This window comes from Acinonyx jubatus, chromosome D3, assembly GCF_027475565.1.
Source record: "Acinonyx jubatus isolate Ajub_Pintada_27869175 chromosome D3, VMU_Ajub_asm_v1.0, whole genome shotgun sequence".
Lineage (NCBI taxonomy): Eukaryota > Metazoa > Chordata > Mammalia > Carnivora > Felidae > Acinonyx > Acinonyx jubatus.
This window is the reverse complement of record NC_069392.1, coordinates 1830567-1848911: the sequence shown is the minus strand read 5'-3', so window position 1 is coordinate 1848911 and position 18345 is coordinate 1830567. Positions and strand designations below refer to the sequence as shown.

At 59.0% G+C, this 18345-nt stretch overlaps 1 protein-coding gene across 3 annotated transcripts in view; it reads right to left on the bottom strand.

Moving 5' to 3' along the window:
• RIMBP2 (RIMS binding protein 2) overlaps positions 1-18345 on the bottom strand; it is a 218550-nt gene that overhangs the window by 190606 nt on the left and 9599 nt on the right. The gene's annotated exons all lie outside the window — the stretch shown is intronic.

Genomic DNA, 18345 nt, shown 5'->3' with positions numbered 1-18345 from the left:
CACGACATTCTCCGCTCTGTCTGCTGGGACACCAGAAGCAGCGAGGCCCCAGCCACTGTGCTCACACCCAGCACCCAGGTCTTGGCGGCTAAACGTCGTTCTCCACCAGAGGAAACGAGGGTCCGTCACGAAGTGGCTAATTCTGGGACCGGGGCAGGGAAAGTAGCAGATGAGCCTCCAGCATCGTATTAGCCCAGAACTCTGAGCCTCACGGAGCGCCTGGACCTGGAGGGAGGCCCCCTCAGCCCTTTCCTCCGGGCATTGAAATCCGTGACGGTAATACGTCTAACCGCTGCAAACAAAGCAACAGTCTATTAATCGATACTAACAAAAGTAAATATAAATATAAATATATAAATGGGAAGAAAGAGGAAAGCTTTTCCTCGACGAGAAAAACCAACCAACAACGATGGAAGGACTCACACAAAAATCGCCACGTTGTAACTGTCGTAAGAGTAATTGATACAAATAACAGCAATCGAGGCTACAACCAGGCGGAGCTTGATGCAAAACAGCTATTTCCTGCCACGTGGCCTCCGTGGTCCTCCCCACAAGCTACTTGCCAATCACAAAGGGGACCTTGGCGATCTTACTGCAAAGAACTTGGTGGCGACCCCTCAGTCAAGTGACCCGTGCACACGCGTCCTCCACGATGGGACAAACCCGCGGCCTGCGTTCGCGAGGACTGGCGCCCCAGGAGGCAACGTCACCCGAACGTCATTCCTGCCAGGACGCAAAACCTGAATGCGATTGCATCAGTGCTAAATTTCCTGAGCTTGAACCCACGAACCGTGAGATCATGACCCGAGCCCAAGTCGGATGCTTCACCGACTGAGCCACCCAGGCGTCCCTATACTAGAGGCTTTAAAACAAACAGAAGTGAGGGCTCGGCAGGAGCATGAGGGCAGGGGCATCTGGACGGGAGGTCCTGCCATGGGGCTCCCCTGTCCGTCCCCACCGGCCGCAGGGCACTGCTGGCCACAAGCATCCCGCTCTTTAGTTGTCCTCACGTTCCAAGAGGCAGGACTTTTGTAAGAAGAGTTTGGATCTAAGATCCCAGAATATCGATCACACCCCATCGGCCCATCTCTGTTTCCCTGGTGCCTGCCTGGGCTCAGCCTGAGGCCTGCAGGGAAGAGGAAGGTCCCTGCATCAGGGACAGAGCCCCCCCCCACACACATACATTGGTTATCAGATGAAGGGGGAGGGGAGAAGGAGAAGGGAAGGAGGGGGAGGGAAGAGGGAGGGAAGGGAGAGGAAAGGGAGGGAAAGGAAGGGGAAGGAGGGGAGAGGGAAAAGGAGGGATGGGGAGGGAGAGGGAGGAAGGGGGGAGAGAAGGAGGAAGGAGGAAGGGAGGGAGAGGGAGGGGAGGGAGGGAGAAGGAGGGGGAGCTTCCACGGGGTCTCTGTTTCCCACGAGTTTCACCCCACAGACCGCGTGTGGGGAGCTGCCCCGTGGCGCCCCGACCTCCAGACCTGTGGCGAGGAGGCTGTGTCTCCGACAGAGGGCCATCTGGGATTCGAACCCACCCAGCACACAAGGCGGAGACGGGAAGACGGCCTCGCGGTGGCCAGGAGGGACACGAGGGGGCAGAGACAACGGGGAGGACCACCCTCCGCGGGGAAGGGCCCAGAGCCTGGCGCGGAGCTGAGAGGCGGCCTGTCTGGAGCGAGACAGCAGCCTGGGCCGAGGCCGGGGATCCGGGCTGACCGGCGCGTGGGCCGCAGAACGCGCACAGCAAGCGCGGGCAGATGGTCCCGACCCGGTTTGACACCCGAGACACTGGGCTGGACGTCAGCGGGTGGGATCCGAGGGCACACGCGTCGGGAGTGCCGGCAGTCTGCCCCGGGGCCCTGTGGTCAGAGTAACGAGGGATTCGTGGACCGCGACCACCATCCGGAAGTAGCAAGTGGTTCTTCAGACACCTGCTCCCGGACCTACCGGCTGGAAAGCTGGCCCTCAAATACGCGTATCTGCGTCCTGATCCATGGAATAACCACGAACGTGATGCTGTTTAGGGAAAGGTCTTGGCAGATACTTGGGGTTCTTGAGACAACGTCACGTCGAATTACCCAGGTGAACCCTACCTCTAATGACTGCCGTCCCTGGGACAGACACACAGACAGAGGAGGAGGGGACTCGTTGCAGGGATGTGGCCACGAGTCCAGAAGCTGGGGGTGGCCGGGAACAGTCTCCCGAGAGCCTCCGGAGGGAGGCCTGTCCTCCCGGCACCGTGATCGAAGGCCACAGACGCCTGCCCAAGTTTTCAGACGGCTGGCTGTCCACCAATGCCAGCTCAGCTCAGTGTCACCGGTGGCCTGCCCCCCTGGGGGCCTTCCTCCCACACCTGCCTCCACTGAAGAGGCTACAAAGGATCACTGGCCTTATATCTGCCCACCAGCTCATAAGAAGAGGTCTGTTGAGGGAGCTTTTATGACAGCTTTTACCTCCCGGACAGGAGAGCTACAAGGGGCTGGTGCCATTTTTCCCAGCGTGAGCACAGATGTGGTGGCTGGAGCCACAACCGCCATTTTGTGACCTAGAGGGGGAAAAAAAAAACCCCAAGAGAATGACAGAGACCCCAGCCCTGAATCACTGCCATTAGCTCCCTACTTTCGGGCTTCTTGATGAAAAATGAACCCCACCCCACCTCCACCCATTCATTTAAGCCACGGCAAGTCACATTTTCTTACTTTTACATGACGGAATTCCCAGCTGATACATTTCCTCACCAAAGAGGACTTCCAAAACACTCCGATAACGTTGTGCCCTCCAGATATCTCTACCACGTTACCTTCACTCATTCCCCTTGGTGCGTGAACTAAAGTTACATTGTTAAGTTACTATCTGCGATCCTCTCCCCCCACCAGTGGAATATAGGTTCCCTGAGGACAAGGACATCCTCCCTCCTATTCACCACCTTGTCCCCGATGCCTAGACCAGCGCCCGCCCGTGGAAAAGGACACACTCAATGAGGATTTGTTTGCTATTCAACCTCAGCACCATCAAAATTTGAGGCTGGGTAATTACCTGTTGCTCGGGGCTACCGTGTGCACTGCAGGACCCTTGTCAGCAACACTGGCCTCTACCAAATAAATGCCAGCAGCATGCCATCCCCAGTGACAGCCAGTGTCCCCTGGTGGCAAACCCCCTGGTTGAGAGCTGCGGGCTTGCCAAACACATGGTTGCACGAATGGATGGATGGATGGATGGATGGATGGATGGATGGATGGATGGAAAAATGGATGGATGGATGGATGGATGGATGGAAAGATGGATGGATGGATGGATGGATGGATGGATGGATGGATGGATGGAAAGATGGATGGATGGATGGATGGATGGATGGATGGATGGATGGATGGAAAGATGGATGGATGGATGGATGGATGGATGGATGGATGGATGGATGGATGGATGGATGGATGGAAAGATGGATGGATGGATGGATGGATGGATGGATGGATGGATGGATGGAAGATGGATGGATGGAAGATGGATGATGGATGGATGGATGGATGGATGGATGGATGGAAGATGGATGGAAAGATGGATGGATGGATAGATGGATGGATGGATGGATGGATGGATAGATGGATGGATGGATGGATGATGGATGGATGGATGGATGGATAGATGGATGGATGGAAAGATGGATGGATGGAAAGATGGATGGATGGATGGATGGATGGATGGATGGATGGAAAGATGGATGGATGGATGGATGGATGGATGGAAAAATGGATGGATGGATGGATGGATGGATGGATGGATGGATGGAAAGATGGATGGATGGACAGAAAGATGGATGGATGGACAGATGGATGGATGGAAAGATGGATGGATGGGTGGAAAGATGGATGGAAAGATTGAGGGAAGGAAGGAGGAGGGAGGGAGGGAGGGATGATAAGTGGGTGGGTGGACGGATGAGTGGATGGATGGATGGCCCTCTTCTAAGTGCACATAGTGATGACCTCATTCTGAGAGATGATGACAGAAAATCTCAAGAGAAAATGCCACGAAGGAGACAGCCATTTATTGTCAAGTGCATCCGATGAGAAACAACCATCGGGCCAGCATCTGTGTTCGCTCGCCCTGGCACGTAATTTGGGACGTGACATGATGCGGCCTCGGGCTGGAAGAGGGTCGCGTTTTCAGATCCTGCACGTCCAATGGGATTTCCACAGCTGCTCGCTCAGAACCGGTCTCCACCTCTCTGTCCACGCTCCGAGGGTGCTGAGGCAACTTCAGTCAAAGGCCCAGATCCCGCACTAAGGCCACGATGCTCCGGTCCCCAGGAAATTTCCACCGAGGGAGATGGAAATAAACACACACCCTCAGCCAGACCCGACTCCCGCAGCACGACTCATTAAACCAATTACATCACTTGCCTGGCAGGATTATTTATGGAAATAGGAAATCACGTCCTATCAGCTAAACACCGTCTCCGAACCGGCGGGTGAGCTGAGTTCATGGTCACACGGTTTGGGCGGACTGAAGCATCTCTCACTTCTGCCAGCGCCCTCAGGTCTGTCCAGCACGCCACACATCCCCTCACGGTCTCGCCTATCTCCTTTTCTAGGCCGGGAAGGGAAGCCAAGGGGGCTTCCACAGCTCGGCTAAGTCACCAAATGAGTGATTTAACAAAAACGTGAGAGTTTAACGGCAAATCCTATGCCGGGTCAAAAACACAGAGGCCAGCATGGCGGGCCAGGAGCGAAGATGAACAAAGCAGGAAGGGGAGGCTGTGGAGAACTGAAGAGAGGACAGCCGGCCGTCAGTGCAGGGTGACTATGACCACACAGAAGCAGAGATGGTGGTGCGAGAACCTCCGATTTCTTTCAAGAAGACTGCCAGAAAGCTGGAATATTGTGGGAAATTTGTGCACTTTGCTTTTAAACGCTAGTGACGAACTCAAAACCGAAAACACAACATGTTTGCAGACCTTATCAGGGCGTTTAGACCAACACATTGTGACTTTCACCCTGTTTCTCCCTGCACTCCTACATTCCTCAAGAGCGTCTTCGAGGGACTGTCTGCTTCTCACCTAGGGATGTGTTCCGCCCTCAGGAAAACAAAGAAGTCCCCCAAGGAAAGGACAGCCTGTATTAGAAAAGGAACACGAGATTCCCGAGAGGCACGGCACCCACTTGGGAATCTGAGAACCAGTGCCTGTTCTGATCTTCACGGGGGGACACGGTTTGGGCCAAACTGCTAGCACATCCACAGAATGACTCCCTGTGCAGGTTCCCAGCAAACGCAGGCACTGTGGTCAGCGGAGGGGCTGGGTACCAGCCTGGCAGGCCATCTGGGTGCCACCCGCCTCCCCGGTCCTGTGTCCGGGGCTGGCCAGCCAGTTCTGCAGACGGTGCCACCCCCCTCGACCTAGAGCAGGTGCCCCTCCTTCTGTCTTAGGCACGAACAGCCCAGAAGCCCACTCGGGGGAGCCCTCAACATGCGATCAGCACCCCAAAACCCAACGCCAAGCAAAGTGAGGACGCGAGCCACCACTCTCACTGTGCTACATTCCTGGGCAGTTCACCTGCCCTCTGACCTGCAGGGGCAAAGCGTGGGGGCCATACAGGGGCAGGGAGGGCAGGGCAACACCCCTGCAGGCCGGGGAACCCCGCTCTAAGCCGCAAGGCCGGGTTAGACAGAATGGGGGTGGTGTCTCCCCCGAGTCACCAGACCTGCCCCCCACGTGTATTTGGTGTCATTACTCCAGGGGTCTTTTTTTTTTTTTAATTTTTTTTTCAACGTTTTTATTTATTTTTGGGACAGAGAGAGACAGAGCATGAACGGGGGAGGGGCAGAGAGAGAGGGAGACACAGAATCGGAAACAGGCTCCAGGCTCCGAGCCATCAGCCCAGAGCCTGACGTGGGGCTCGAACTCACGGACCGCGAGATCGTGACCTGGCTGAAGTCGGACGCTTAACCGACTGCACCACCCAGGAGCCAGGGGTCTTTTTTTAATTAGGGCAAAACACACACGACGTGGAAGCGACCACCTGAACCATTTCAGTGTGTGTCACGCGGCTCACGCTGCTTGGCGGGCGTCACTGCTGTCCAGTCCCACATGCACCGGCCCAACAGACCCCCTCCCCCCGCTCAGCCCCCACAATCACCAATCTGCTTCCTGCCTCTAAGGACTCGCCCCCCTGGGCTCTTCACCTACCACGTGGCCTTTGGCGTCTGGCGTCTCTCACTGAGCGCATTTTCGAGGCTCACCCGTGTGGGGGCAGAGCTTTGTTGCTCTTTGTGGCTGAACACGGTCCACACTGCAGGAAGGAACACACTTCGTGCCCTCGGTCGGGCATGGACGGGCACCTGGTGGGCTTTGCGCTCACGCCCCGTCTGGTCCCCCCCCGTGGCTCGACCCTGTTACGCGCATTTCATAGATGCCACAGACACGGAGCAAAGTTCCGAGGGACCAGAAAGGCGGTCTGAAGACCGACCACACGGGGCGGAGCCCAGGCGTCCCTGAAACCCCACCCGGTCGGCCCCCAAATAGCCGTCGAAAGGAGACAGCGGGTCCCGCCCCGTTCTCAGCTCCATGGCGCCCGTTCCGCTGCCGTAGCCTCGGTCAGCCGGGCCTCGGGGCAGAAAGGCCAGGCTGCTCTGGACTCCCCACTCGCCTGCCACCAGCCCTGACCGTGTCAGAGGCTCCCTGTCTCCCGTGCCACGCCGCCCACCACGGTCCTGACCGGGACGTCCCCGTGCTCTCTGGGTGTGCCCTCTGCACTGACAGCCCTGGGGTCCCCGCTCCTCCCCCCACCCTGAGCCCTGGACGCCTCCATCGGACGCTCCCGAAGAACCCCACAGAGACCTGTGTCTGTTCGGCCGCACGGCACAGACAACCGGGCCTCAGAGAGGCGAGAAGAGCCGCCAGACCCGCTGATCTGGGGGAGCAAACTGCTGCTCGGCCGCCCGTCGGGCCTGCCCCCTACCCCCCCACCCTCCCGCTGGGCCTGCAGACCGCCCCCCTCCCCCGGGAACAGGCCGGCCTCCGGAGAAAACCCTGTCCGGTGTGCTATCCGGCCTTCCAGCCCACGGCCCTATGCCACGTCCTCCCAGCCTCGTGCACCCCTCCCTGGAAAGCAAGCACCGCTCTGCCCTCCCCCGGGACACCTGCACCTCGACCCAGCGCCCCCCACCGCTGCCCCCCCCAGCAGGAGTCCTGTCCAGCAAAGACCCTCCTTCAAGGCCCAGACTTGTTTCCCACTTGACACGCGTTGCAAACTCGTGCGACCGGGGATCAGGGTGTTAGCAAGCGTCTCGGCCTCCCTTTGTCCTTTGCCGAGGGGACGGCACACGCCCCACCCCTCTCCCACGGCTACGCGGAGCCCAGAACCCCGGAAACACCCTGCCCACAGAACCCGAGAGGCCACCACACCTCCGGGCCACACGAGAAGGAAACGCAAACGAGGAAGGGGGACGTCGGAGCCACGCGGCTCTGCCAGACCTGGCGGGTGGCAGTCGGGGCCGCCGACGGTTACACATTTAAATCACTGCCGAGGTTAAATGAGACGGCTGTGCCAAGAGAGGGGCTCCATCTGCCAAGACGAGGATTTGATGATGAAGCAAATCACTGGTGCAGCCGCGCTGGGCCCGGGGCCCACGGGCGCCTGCGGCCAGGCGTTTAGCGGGCCGGCTTGCACGGCAGCGGGGGGCAGAGAGGCGCTGTCGGGGCCCGGCCGCCACTTCCAGAACCACCCGCGGCCCGAGTGCACCTGCCAGCTGGCTGGACGCCACGTGAGGGGCCGGGGACCAGATGGCTGCACGAGCTCTGGGAGCAGAAACGGGAGAGGACGGGGGCACCCAGAGGGACCCTGACAGGCAGAGGGGCACCGGGGGCCAGCGCCAGCCCCCCTGCGGCACAGAACATGCGCACGCCCGCTCCAAAGCGTCTGCAGCCTGGACGCTGTCCCGACTGGAGACCAGTTTCCAGACGAAATCCTCATGCAGAGAGGACACGCTTTCTTCGGGGTGAATCTTCTAACCTTCTGAAAGCGAACACATTGTTGCAGTCTCTTTCAGGTTATTGAATAACACCTGCGTTGTCTCCTCACGGTTCAGTCTGCAGTGGTTTTTTCACAAACTAGAGGAACGTTAAGGGGACAGAGTTCCACGTGGCTCCGTGGTGTTCGTTTGACTCGTTTACTTCTTTCTCGGAAGCTCCCGGGTGTTCATTTGACTCGTTTACTTCTTTCTCGGAAGCTCCCGGGTGACCTGGGCAAACAGGTCAGGCGTCCAGATGCCCTGCACCCACATTCGCTGGTGGACACCGTGCGGGCCTTCGCCAACAGGGTGTGCAAACGGCCTGCTTTGATTCACTGATACAAGCCTTCCTCGAACCTCCAGTTAAGCGTCGGGCCTGGGGGGCTTAGGGGTTGAGGAGTCCAGCAATGAGGCCCCAAATGCGAATCCAAGGGTGAATGAAAACAGCCCTCAAAGTAAAATGCGATGCTGGAAAATCATCGCCGTGAGACCCAGTGAGAAGAGCCCAAGGACCCAAATGACCCCAGCCGACAGGTCAGGTCAGCTGCCTGACGTGACCCACGCTGAGGGGAGGAGGGACGCCCCGTGGAGTCAGGCATCGGAAGAAACCAGGCCCACCTCCATCAGGCTCTGCTGCTGTTCCAGACACTGTTCCCAGCTCCCAACTTGGACCACGACACGACTCCCACCAGGTCTCCTACGGCAGACCCCTCCGCCTCCTCCTCCCCCCAGACTTGGCGGGTCCTCCTGGTAGCAGGCTCACGGTCCCTCCAGATCTCACAGCGGCCTTCCACCCACGGCCTCCCCTCCCCCCCCCACCTCTCTCCACCACACTTTCCAGCTTCCCTTCCAACACACTGCTTGCTCCAGATACCAGGGGGCAGACGGAACATTCTAGAGCACTCGGGAGCTCTCACAGCACTCCCTCCCACTGCCCCACTCTCTGTCCAAACGCTGTTCCCCAGACCTAAGGGACCCCGCCAAGCCCCTGGAGTCACCCCCAGACATCCCTGTGCTCACAGTGGCCCCCTCGCACAGGGCCTAGCGGCAGGTGCTCAGGACAGACCCAGTGAATGCACAAATGCACGCTTCCCCGACAGTGTCCACATGACTCGGGGAACTCGCTTCCAAATGGGACTCACACTCGCCTCCTGAGCGACCACCCCTCGGGGTCCCTGACTTGGAGAGGCTGTAAAGGAAGCTGAGAAGGCCTTTCCGGTCACCCAGGAAACGTGACCGGAGGCAGGTGGCCCACAAAGGCAGGGGCAAAGAGCACCCCACATTCTAGACAAAGACCCCAAAACGGGGCTCAGACAAGCACTGAACCACCTGCTGCCCACAGACACCAGCCTTTCCCCAAACCCCGATTCCAGCTGCTTCCTTGGTCAGTCTCAGCGTCTTGAGTCGACTCAAAACGTCAACACACGTGGTACGCAGGCCCGTGAGACCCAGACAGACAAGGGTTCCGTGAGCCAGAGCATGTGCAGGGCACGTGGCCATTTTCCCGGCTCTCCCACGTTTGGAAGCATGCCGGTTCCCGACTCGGTGATGGGCTGTGGCCTAGTTTGAAAAGCCCTGGGGCCCCTGCTCCTCACTCGAGAACCAAATCCCTCCAGCCACGTCCCTGCAACCTGACACAGCCCCAGCAGACCCAGGGGCTTCCAAGAGGAGCACACGAGGCGACAGACACGCCGGGGCCAGAGCAGTGTGGGGCGTGTAGGGGGTGTAACAAAGTCACCCCGACCTCTCACAGCACCCGACGCAGAAGAAGCAGGGGCCGCGGGAGAAGAGGAAGCAGCAGCAGGACCCAGAGGGGCCCAGAGGGGCGTGAGCAAAGCAGGTGGACGTGTGGTACCACCGAGGCTGGCTCGGGGTGGGGGGGTGGGGGTCCACCTTCCAGCGATTCGAGGTTGAAACCCAGGTGCTGACGGATTCAGGGACCACAGGCCCCAACAGAGCCCATCAATCAGCCCGTCTCTGTGCCCCAGGGGGGCTCAGCAGAGAGGCTGCGTAAGCTTCCCACGCCTCGTAACGAAGGACCGTGGACGCGCCACAGCCAGCGAGCAGTCCTGGAGGCCAGACGTCCGGTCCGGGCGGCTCACCGGGTTCCCGGCCCCAAGTCCTCGGTGCAGGTGCGCGACGCCTCCCGTCAGTGCCTCATCGCCATCAACGCCCAGGTTCCGGGGAGCAGACGTGGGGTCTCACTGGGGCACATTTGGAACCCTGCCAACTGGAAGCCTGACAGACCGGGGCTCCGGGGCTGGTGGCCGTTCTGCCACCAGGGGCGGGAAGGAGACTCTTCCTTCTGGTGCCCCTGGGGGTGCTGGACACCCTCCCCTCCCAGATTTCTCCATGGCTCCAGCCCACCCCTCCCCTTTCCGCTCACTCTGGTCTGGGAAGGAAGGGCTCTCCGTCCCCTTGCGGCCACCCACCCTGAGCGAGATGACTGGACCGTTACCGCGTTCCAGGCTGGCGCCGGGGGCTCCGCCATCCAGAAGCCTCGAGGGCTGAGTGTTCCTTTGGCCAGGATGCGGCTCACACATCGGGGGCAGAGGCTGGACGCCCCAGCGGGGACTCCCAGAGCCATCAGCGGTGCATGGAGCCGTGCAAGCGGCCGTGGGCAGGTCTCCCTTGTGGCACAGACCACGTGCGGACAAGTGGGGCGTCAGCACCCTTCTGTCTGTCCCTCCTCCCACCCTTCCTAAGAGGCCGGGGGAGGGGACTTGCCAGCAGGCCTGGTTGGCCTGAGAAGCTGGTCCTCGTTCAGGCCCACGCAGCCCTCGAGGGACAAAGGCAGCTTGGCAAGCACGTGGAGGGCCCGCACACCCAGCTCGGACGTGGTAGAGAATCACTCTTTGGTAAACACCGGCTGGACACTGAAGGGTGGCTCCTTCTCCGTGCCCCCCGCCCCCTCGCTGCATCCGGAACGTCGCAGGGGGCCCGGAAAGCTTTCCTGCAGACAGACGTGGAGGTTCGCAGCTACCTGGGAGATGCGGTCAGTGGGGGCCCGGAGGGCTCCGGGCACGAAACGGGGAGCGTCCTGTCGGCAGTGGTCAGAGCGGACAGAGGCCGCCACGCCTCCCCCCACACGCCCACCCGTGAGCAGGCAGACGGGGAGGCCGCGGCCCCAGGCTCCCTCCTGCCCCTGGAGTGACGCCCTGTGGGTGCGGGCAGAGGAGACCAGCACTAGATGGATGGCCTCGAGGGGCGGGTGGGAAGGTGCACAGTCTGGCCGGGTCGGTCGGGCCCCCGGGGGTCCCCCAGGCCCAGCTCGCACCTGCCGCCTAGCCCCCTCCTCACACACCCCATCTCTGAGCCCCTCCTGCCTGCCTCCCTCTCCTCCGGCCGCCTGTCTGTAACCAGGACCTCTCAGCTGCAGCCAGACAGGAAGAAGGATTTGAAGAGTCCTTTGTTCTCCTTTTATGTGTGACATTGTGACGAGAAGCTGCTTCAAAGGCACCTGCCCTGCCGCACCAAGACCCTGGCAGTCTCCCTCGGGGTGAGGGAGGTGCCCGACGCCCGACCCGGCCACCGGCCACGTCGCCCCAGCGCCGCTACGCGTGGGATTCCAGAAATGAGTCGACCGAACTTCAAAGCCCGGTGCGTGGGATTAGTTCAGGGCTCCACACCGTTTGTAAATAAAACAGAACCGAATGGAACCGAATGGAAGGGAATGGAAGGGGATGGAAGGGAAGGGAAGGGAAGGGAAGGGAAGGGAAGGGAAGGGAAGGGAAGGGAATGGTGTCCTAGAATGACAAAGACCACACACTTACAGTAAGCGAGGAACTATCCTCCGCTTCACACGCAGGGTCCCTGAGAGTGAAGGTCACTCCGTGGGCAGGCACCTGAGACCTGATTTGAACCCGGAACCGTGTCCCGGGGCCCCCAGGCTCACCGCCACACGTACACCACAGGGCTTCTCAGAACCCGCCCCCTGCCTGCCCCTCCTGCCCGTCAGCTCCGAGCGACAGGACGCGCACTCTGGCGGGCAGCACTCGCACCACAATGTGATTAAAGGACTGGTCTAATGAATGAATGAAAAAATGTGAAGGAAAGTACAAAGTGATCTCAGCCCAACCTCCGCTTTTCTCTGGCAGCTTCAATCCTGCAACAGCGAGCAATCACAGAGCTCGGGTCCTGAGGGGACGCACATAATGATGCCTTTACATCCCCACCCAAGGCAGCAGTTTGCAGATGAAGTCACGTGAGATCAGTTTATTTACTTTAATGTTTGTTTATTTTTGCCACAGAGAGAGTGCAAGCAGGGGAGGGGCAGAGACAGAGAGAGAGGGAGACACAGAATGTGAAGCAGGCTCCAGGCTCTGAGCTGTCAGCAGAGAGCCCGACACGGGGCTCGAACCCACGAACCGGGAGATCATGACCTGAGCCGAAGTCGGACGCTCAACCGACTGAGCCACCCAGGTGCCCCTCAATCACAGTTTTTTTTAAATGCAGATCCTGGAACTTTCTTTGTAAAGATAAATAATTTGGGGGCACCTGGGTGATTCAGTCGGTTAAGCGTCCAACTTTGGCTCAGGGCACGATCTTACAGCTCATGAGTTTGAGCCCCACGTCGGGCTCTGTGCTGACAGCTCGGAGCCTGGAGCCTGCTTCCGATTCCGTGTCTCCCTCTCTCTCTGCCCCACCCCTGCTTGCGCTCTGTCTCTCTCTCAAAAATAAAATAAAACATTAAAAAAAATTTAAAGGCAGACAATTGGGAAAAGTCGGAGTGTGCACACGTGTGTGTATGTACACAACCATGTGCACATGGACACACACACAATGCGGATGCACTTTGCACGTGTGTGTGCATGCACGTGTGTGCATATATGTGCGTGGACACACTTGCACACGTGCACATACACACACTAATTCTGGGAGAATGACAAGCTGTGAGAGGGAGAGTCAACCAGAAAACCTACTTATCACAGGTGGCTCCCTTTAGACACACGGGGACCCTCTCCACCTCGGTGCCATAAAAGGCAAGAGGAGGACTGGTCTGAGGCTCTGGTTACAGCATTTGGCGGCCAAGTCCAGCCCCTTAAAGCAGCAGGACCCAAATCAGTAATTCATTTGTTTTTCCAAGGTCCTTGGGCCGCATAACAGCACATCTTTCAACAACGGATTCTCGAGCCCAGTGGGCAAGACAGGCTACAGCCGACGGCGTGACCTTAAAATAGAAGGGAGACAGAGCTGTCCCCACATGCGCCCTGTCCTGTCAGCTCTCCTTTCCCAGCCACGGAAAGGAGACGTGCCGTGCACATCCCTGGCCCCGTGAGATGCACATTGGACCCTCACCCGTGTCCTTGAAGGGGGTCGGAAGCTCTAGGATACAGCATCGCAGGCAAAGGGCCCCCACAAAACGTCACACGGGCTTCGAGAGGTCTGGAGACAACGCTGCTCTGCTGGGGCTGCAGCCGATAAGCCGGTGCAAGGAAGGTCTATGATCCCGGTGCCCAGAACGACTCTTCCCAAGAGAGGAAGGCGCCGGCAGGACCCGACCTACACAGAGCTCTCTGCAGTGTGCTTTGGGGTAAAATCCAAAGCCGCCACGAGCACAACCGACAACGAAATAAGCACGCACAGGGTGCGGGAGCGGGAGCAGGAGACGGTAGGAATGGGGCGTGAGAGAGAGAGAGACAGATACAGAGCGCGAGGACCCCCTTCCTTCCACGGAACCCGTCTTCGACTGTTCGTCTCCTCCAGGAAGAAGCACCGCGTGTCGGTCAACGGGGAAGACTGTGCAACCGGATGGCCTAGACTCGAGCTCGGACCCCCGGTTACACACCGTGCGACTGTGGGCCAGTTACATAAATTCTCGGCACCTCGGCTTCCCCCGTCTGCTCCATCCACACCATCAGAATTAATAACGGGACTTTGTGGGACTTCAGTAAAATCAAGAACTCAAAGAGCTTAGGAAGGACCAGGCTCCTTCCGGGTCGAGAGCATCGTGACCACATGCTTCCCCTCTTCCCCGGGGCCGGGAGGCTGGCATTGGGTTTCCCGCGGTAAAACGCTGCTGTGCTTCTGGAATCCACTCTAATAGGATCTTCCGTAATGCTTGCGGGTCACTGGGTCACCACGGTGGGTCCCGGCTGCACCGTCTGCCCAGAAGCCTGAAATCAGTGCCACGGGTACCAAGGCATCCAACTCGGTGCCACCCACCGGGAATACAGCGCTCACCCCCCTTCGTCTGCCTTCTGCAACGGCCATTATCACCCGCGGGCGCCCCTTGCTGCCCCTTACATGTTCCGGTCACCCTCCACTTATAACACAGGCCGCTCGGGAATCCTTAAGTCACTAATGAGAAAATCACGCTTAACACTGGGGCTTGAAAAGTGCCCTGAGGATTGAGGCAGGAAAGGCCTTTCTAAGTGATCGTGGTTTTATACACGGAGCGGACATTCCCTGTGCCGTGTGGCACCCTCTCCTCCAGCCAGCCCCCCCTCGGCCCCTGTGGTCTGGGGAGGGCGGACCCCCGCCCGCTGAGCCGGCCTGGGGTCTGCAGCCGGGCTCCGTGCAGGGCTGAGTCAGATCCCCGTGTCACCGGGATCTGAGGAGCATTAGCCCCCACGTGACCTGCTCCCCTCCCGCCCGGTGCCCACACACAAGCTGCTGCCTGCTCGGGGCTCAGTGTTTGCCTGCATCCCGATAAGGCTCGGCCATTCAATGGGTGCTTTTAAGCGGCTTCCCGGGGTGGGGGGAGAAGGAAAGAAAACGGCACCCACGACTGGCAGCCTAGGACTGCAGAGTGGGCGGCAGGGAAAGAGGTCCGGATGCAGGAGGGGAAGCGACCCAAATCCCACGGTGACTCCTCAACGTGGTGCAGAGGCCTGGGCCCCTCTCGACCTCCCACCCTCGGGAGGAGGAGGACGGGGTCCCTCTGCTACACACTGGGCAGGTCCCCAGCTCCCAGCCCCCCGCAACATCTCCCCTCCATGCCCGAAGTGCTCCTGCTCTGTGCCCTGGCTTCAAGCGGGGGAGGGGGACACAGCTCACGGCCACACAGCCACACGGATGCTTCCTGCAGTGGGACCACAGGAGGGGACCAGAGGGGCTGGGAGGCGGAGGTGGGGTGGAAGGGCCCCTGCAGGCTCCTGATCAGGCCAGCCCCCCTTCCCCCCAGGCTTTCAGAAAGGCTGAGCCCCAGCCTCCTGCTTGAAAATACAAACAAAGGTACCCGCAAATAGCAGGTTTTAAACCCAGAAGAAACCTGCCATGTGGCGCTTTGCATTTTCTGAAGTGCTTCCTGGAAGAATTCCCTGGGTTAAGTCTGAGGAATCCACCCACCTGCCTCCGCCCTCAGCTCCCGACAGGCCTGGGGGTGCAGCCCGGTGGGGGGGGGGCTAGGATTCCCAAAGTGGGGGTTCAACCACCTGGTTCAAATCCCAGCTTGGCCACCGTCTGGCTGCGTGACTCCAGGATAGTTACTTGGCTGCTCTGTGTCCCAGCCCTTCGTCTACGCAGTAGAGATAACAGAAAAGCCTCCTGTGTGAGTTCCTGGGGCTGCGGCCACGGACTATAGCAGACTCAGTGGCTTAAAACCACAGAAATTCATTCTCTCATTGATCTGGAGGCCAGAAGTCTGAAATCAAGGTCTTGGGGGCTTACGGGAAGATCCTTCCTGTTTCTTGCACGTTCTGGCCCTCCAGGCACTCTTTGGCTTGTGGCCACATCACTGCACCTGTCCTCGAGGTCATGTGGTCTCCTCCCCTGGGCGGCTGTGTATCTCAAAGCTCCGTCTGCCCTCTCTTATAAACGTGTGGCAGCGGCCAGGGCCGCCCGCCCTGAGACGATCCAGGATAACAACCTCTCTTTCTCAAAGATATTTGACTTAACCACATCCACCGCTGCACAGGCGATACCCGCTCTTTTCTCGCAGAAGGTAACAGTCCCTGAGCCAGGGATTGGGACCTTGGGGGTCTCATCCAGCCGCTTCCGGCCGCTTTAACGGGGGAGATGCAGCCAGGAGCCAGATGCCGGCACAACGCCCTTGGCGCTCGGTGAGAGCTGCAGGCCCCTGTCCTCCGGCAGAGCGTGGGCTGTTACCGTCACTGTGATCGTCGTCTGTTATTAATATTCAGGGTGAATTAAAGAGCATTAACTCAGACAGTGAGAAATGACTGTCATTTCCATTCTCTTCCGAGAGCTCCTCCGGGAGGAAGCTCAGGCAGGTGCCAGGGTGTCCCCACACCTCCTGGGTGCTCGCTCACCACCCCCCCGCCCCCCCCCCCCCGGTTGTGAGAAGAGGCCGGGCCCCAGGACACACCGGCAAGTGCAAGCAGGAGGGAGGCTAGAGATGGTTAGACCCACCGTATCCCTTTTCAGGCTGACGTCACCTAAGATGATAAAGGGATCTACTTACGGTCATCTCATAAGCTTTTATTTTTAGCTTTTATTTTAAACTTTTATTTTCTTTTCAGACATTTGTCTAAATGTCTTTTGAAAGAAAAATGAGCCCATTGAGAAAAGATATTAAGTCAGCAATCCTCTCGGCCTGACAACGAGGGCAGAAAGGCCCCCTGAAGGTTACCGGGGAAAAGGGGGAGTGTGGGTCCAGCCGGCCGCACAAACCACCAGGGCCCGTCCGCTCAGCACACAAGGTGGGGGGGCTGCCTGCACGGAGTCCAGAAGCGCCGATGTGACAGGAAGTGACCTGCCAGAGCCCCACACTGTTAATTTCAAATGAAGAAGAGAACCTGGGAGTCTGGGGCAGCTGAACAGCACTTCCCAGGGCGCCGGTACCCCTGGGGAGGAAGCGGTCACAGTCTCCTACCGGGGTGTCCAAGATCGGGAGCCACAGAGCCATCCTTGGGGGAGGGGCGGCCGGGCAGGGGCACTGCTGACCGAGAGCAGCCGCCCCATGGGCCAGGCCCACCCGCGAAGCAGTCGGCGCCCCCGTTAATCACCGTTCTGACTGCTCCTCGCTGATGAAAATCAACGCAGGCATTTTCTGCACGCTCCACGGTGCTGGTGGCCTCCATGCCTGCCTGCTGCCTGCCTGTCCCCGCCCTGTCCTTCTGGAATGCCACAAGCTTCCAGCCGGCTGGGCAGAGAGGGCTGCGGAGCCTGGGGCTCGCCCAGCCTGCAGAAACGTCCTGTCTTCCCCGTGGCTCGAGGCCGACACAAAGGGAGGCCTGAGCCCGGCTGCCCGGGCCTCTCATCCAGCACCAGCTCATTCCCCGCTGAGGTCTCCTCCCACCACGGCCGCTCTCCCCCTGCACGTTTTAGGCAGTCCTGTGCTAAGAAAGGAAAAACAAATAAATTGCAGAAGCTTCTACAAAAAATCTGGGCCGCCCTGCCCAGGAGACGAAGGGAAAACCAGCTTCAAAGGGCCGTGCTCCGGGCCATTGAGACCCACGGGAATTGGTGAGTCCAGAATACAAAGCCTGATTCTGACCCGAGCTGAGCCTCTCGGAGTCCCGGCCTTTAAAGGAGCCGCCGCTCAGGTTAAGGCAACGGCTGGCATTTCATAAAGAAGCCACGCGGGAGCCAACCACAGCGCCCCCAGGCTCCTCCCTCAGGCCGCCGGTCACAAGGACACAGCGTGGGGGCTTGGACACACAGGTCACGCCATGCACATCAAGGGGCAGTGAGACATTCTAACGTGGTCTAGATGAGGGCCCTGGTGACGGGGTGGGGAGCGTACTGCGGGGCCGGCTGAAAGCACAGACGCGGAGGATACGGAAAATACCCCCTCTGGGCGCCGGGCGAACAGAGAAGGTTCCCAAGGGAATGGGATCCCGTCACATTTGGGACTATTGCTATCGCCGCCCGAACTCCGTCATCATCTCAATGGCTAGTCCGCGTGGAGTCCAATAATAATGGCGGTAATAACAGCTCACGTGTATTGAACACTCACTATATGCCAGGCCCTGTTCTAAATGGTTCATATCATTTAATTCCTTTAACCATCGAAACGCCCATCCGCGGCCTCTGCGTCTGACGGAGAACAGCGTCAGAGCCGCTAAGTACCGGGTTGGTGAAAACAGCGGCCCCTTGAGGAGGAAACAAGATACCACTGTTGGGTTTTTTTGTTTGTTTTTTGGGGTTTTTTTGAGAGAGAGACAGAGCGTGTGCAGGGAAGGGGCAGAGAGAGAGAGAGGGAGACACAGAATCCGAAGCAGGCTCCAGGCCCTGAGCTGTCAGCACAGAGCCCGACACGGGGCTCGAACTCATGAACCGTGAGATGGTGACCTGAGACGAAGCTAGACGCCCAACCGACTGCGCCACCCAGGCGCCCCTGTTTTCCCATTTTATAGATAAGCATATGGAGGCATAGACAGGTTAAGAAACACATCCGTGGTCACACAGACAGAAATCGCCAAGCCGAGATCAGAATAGCCA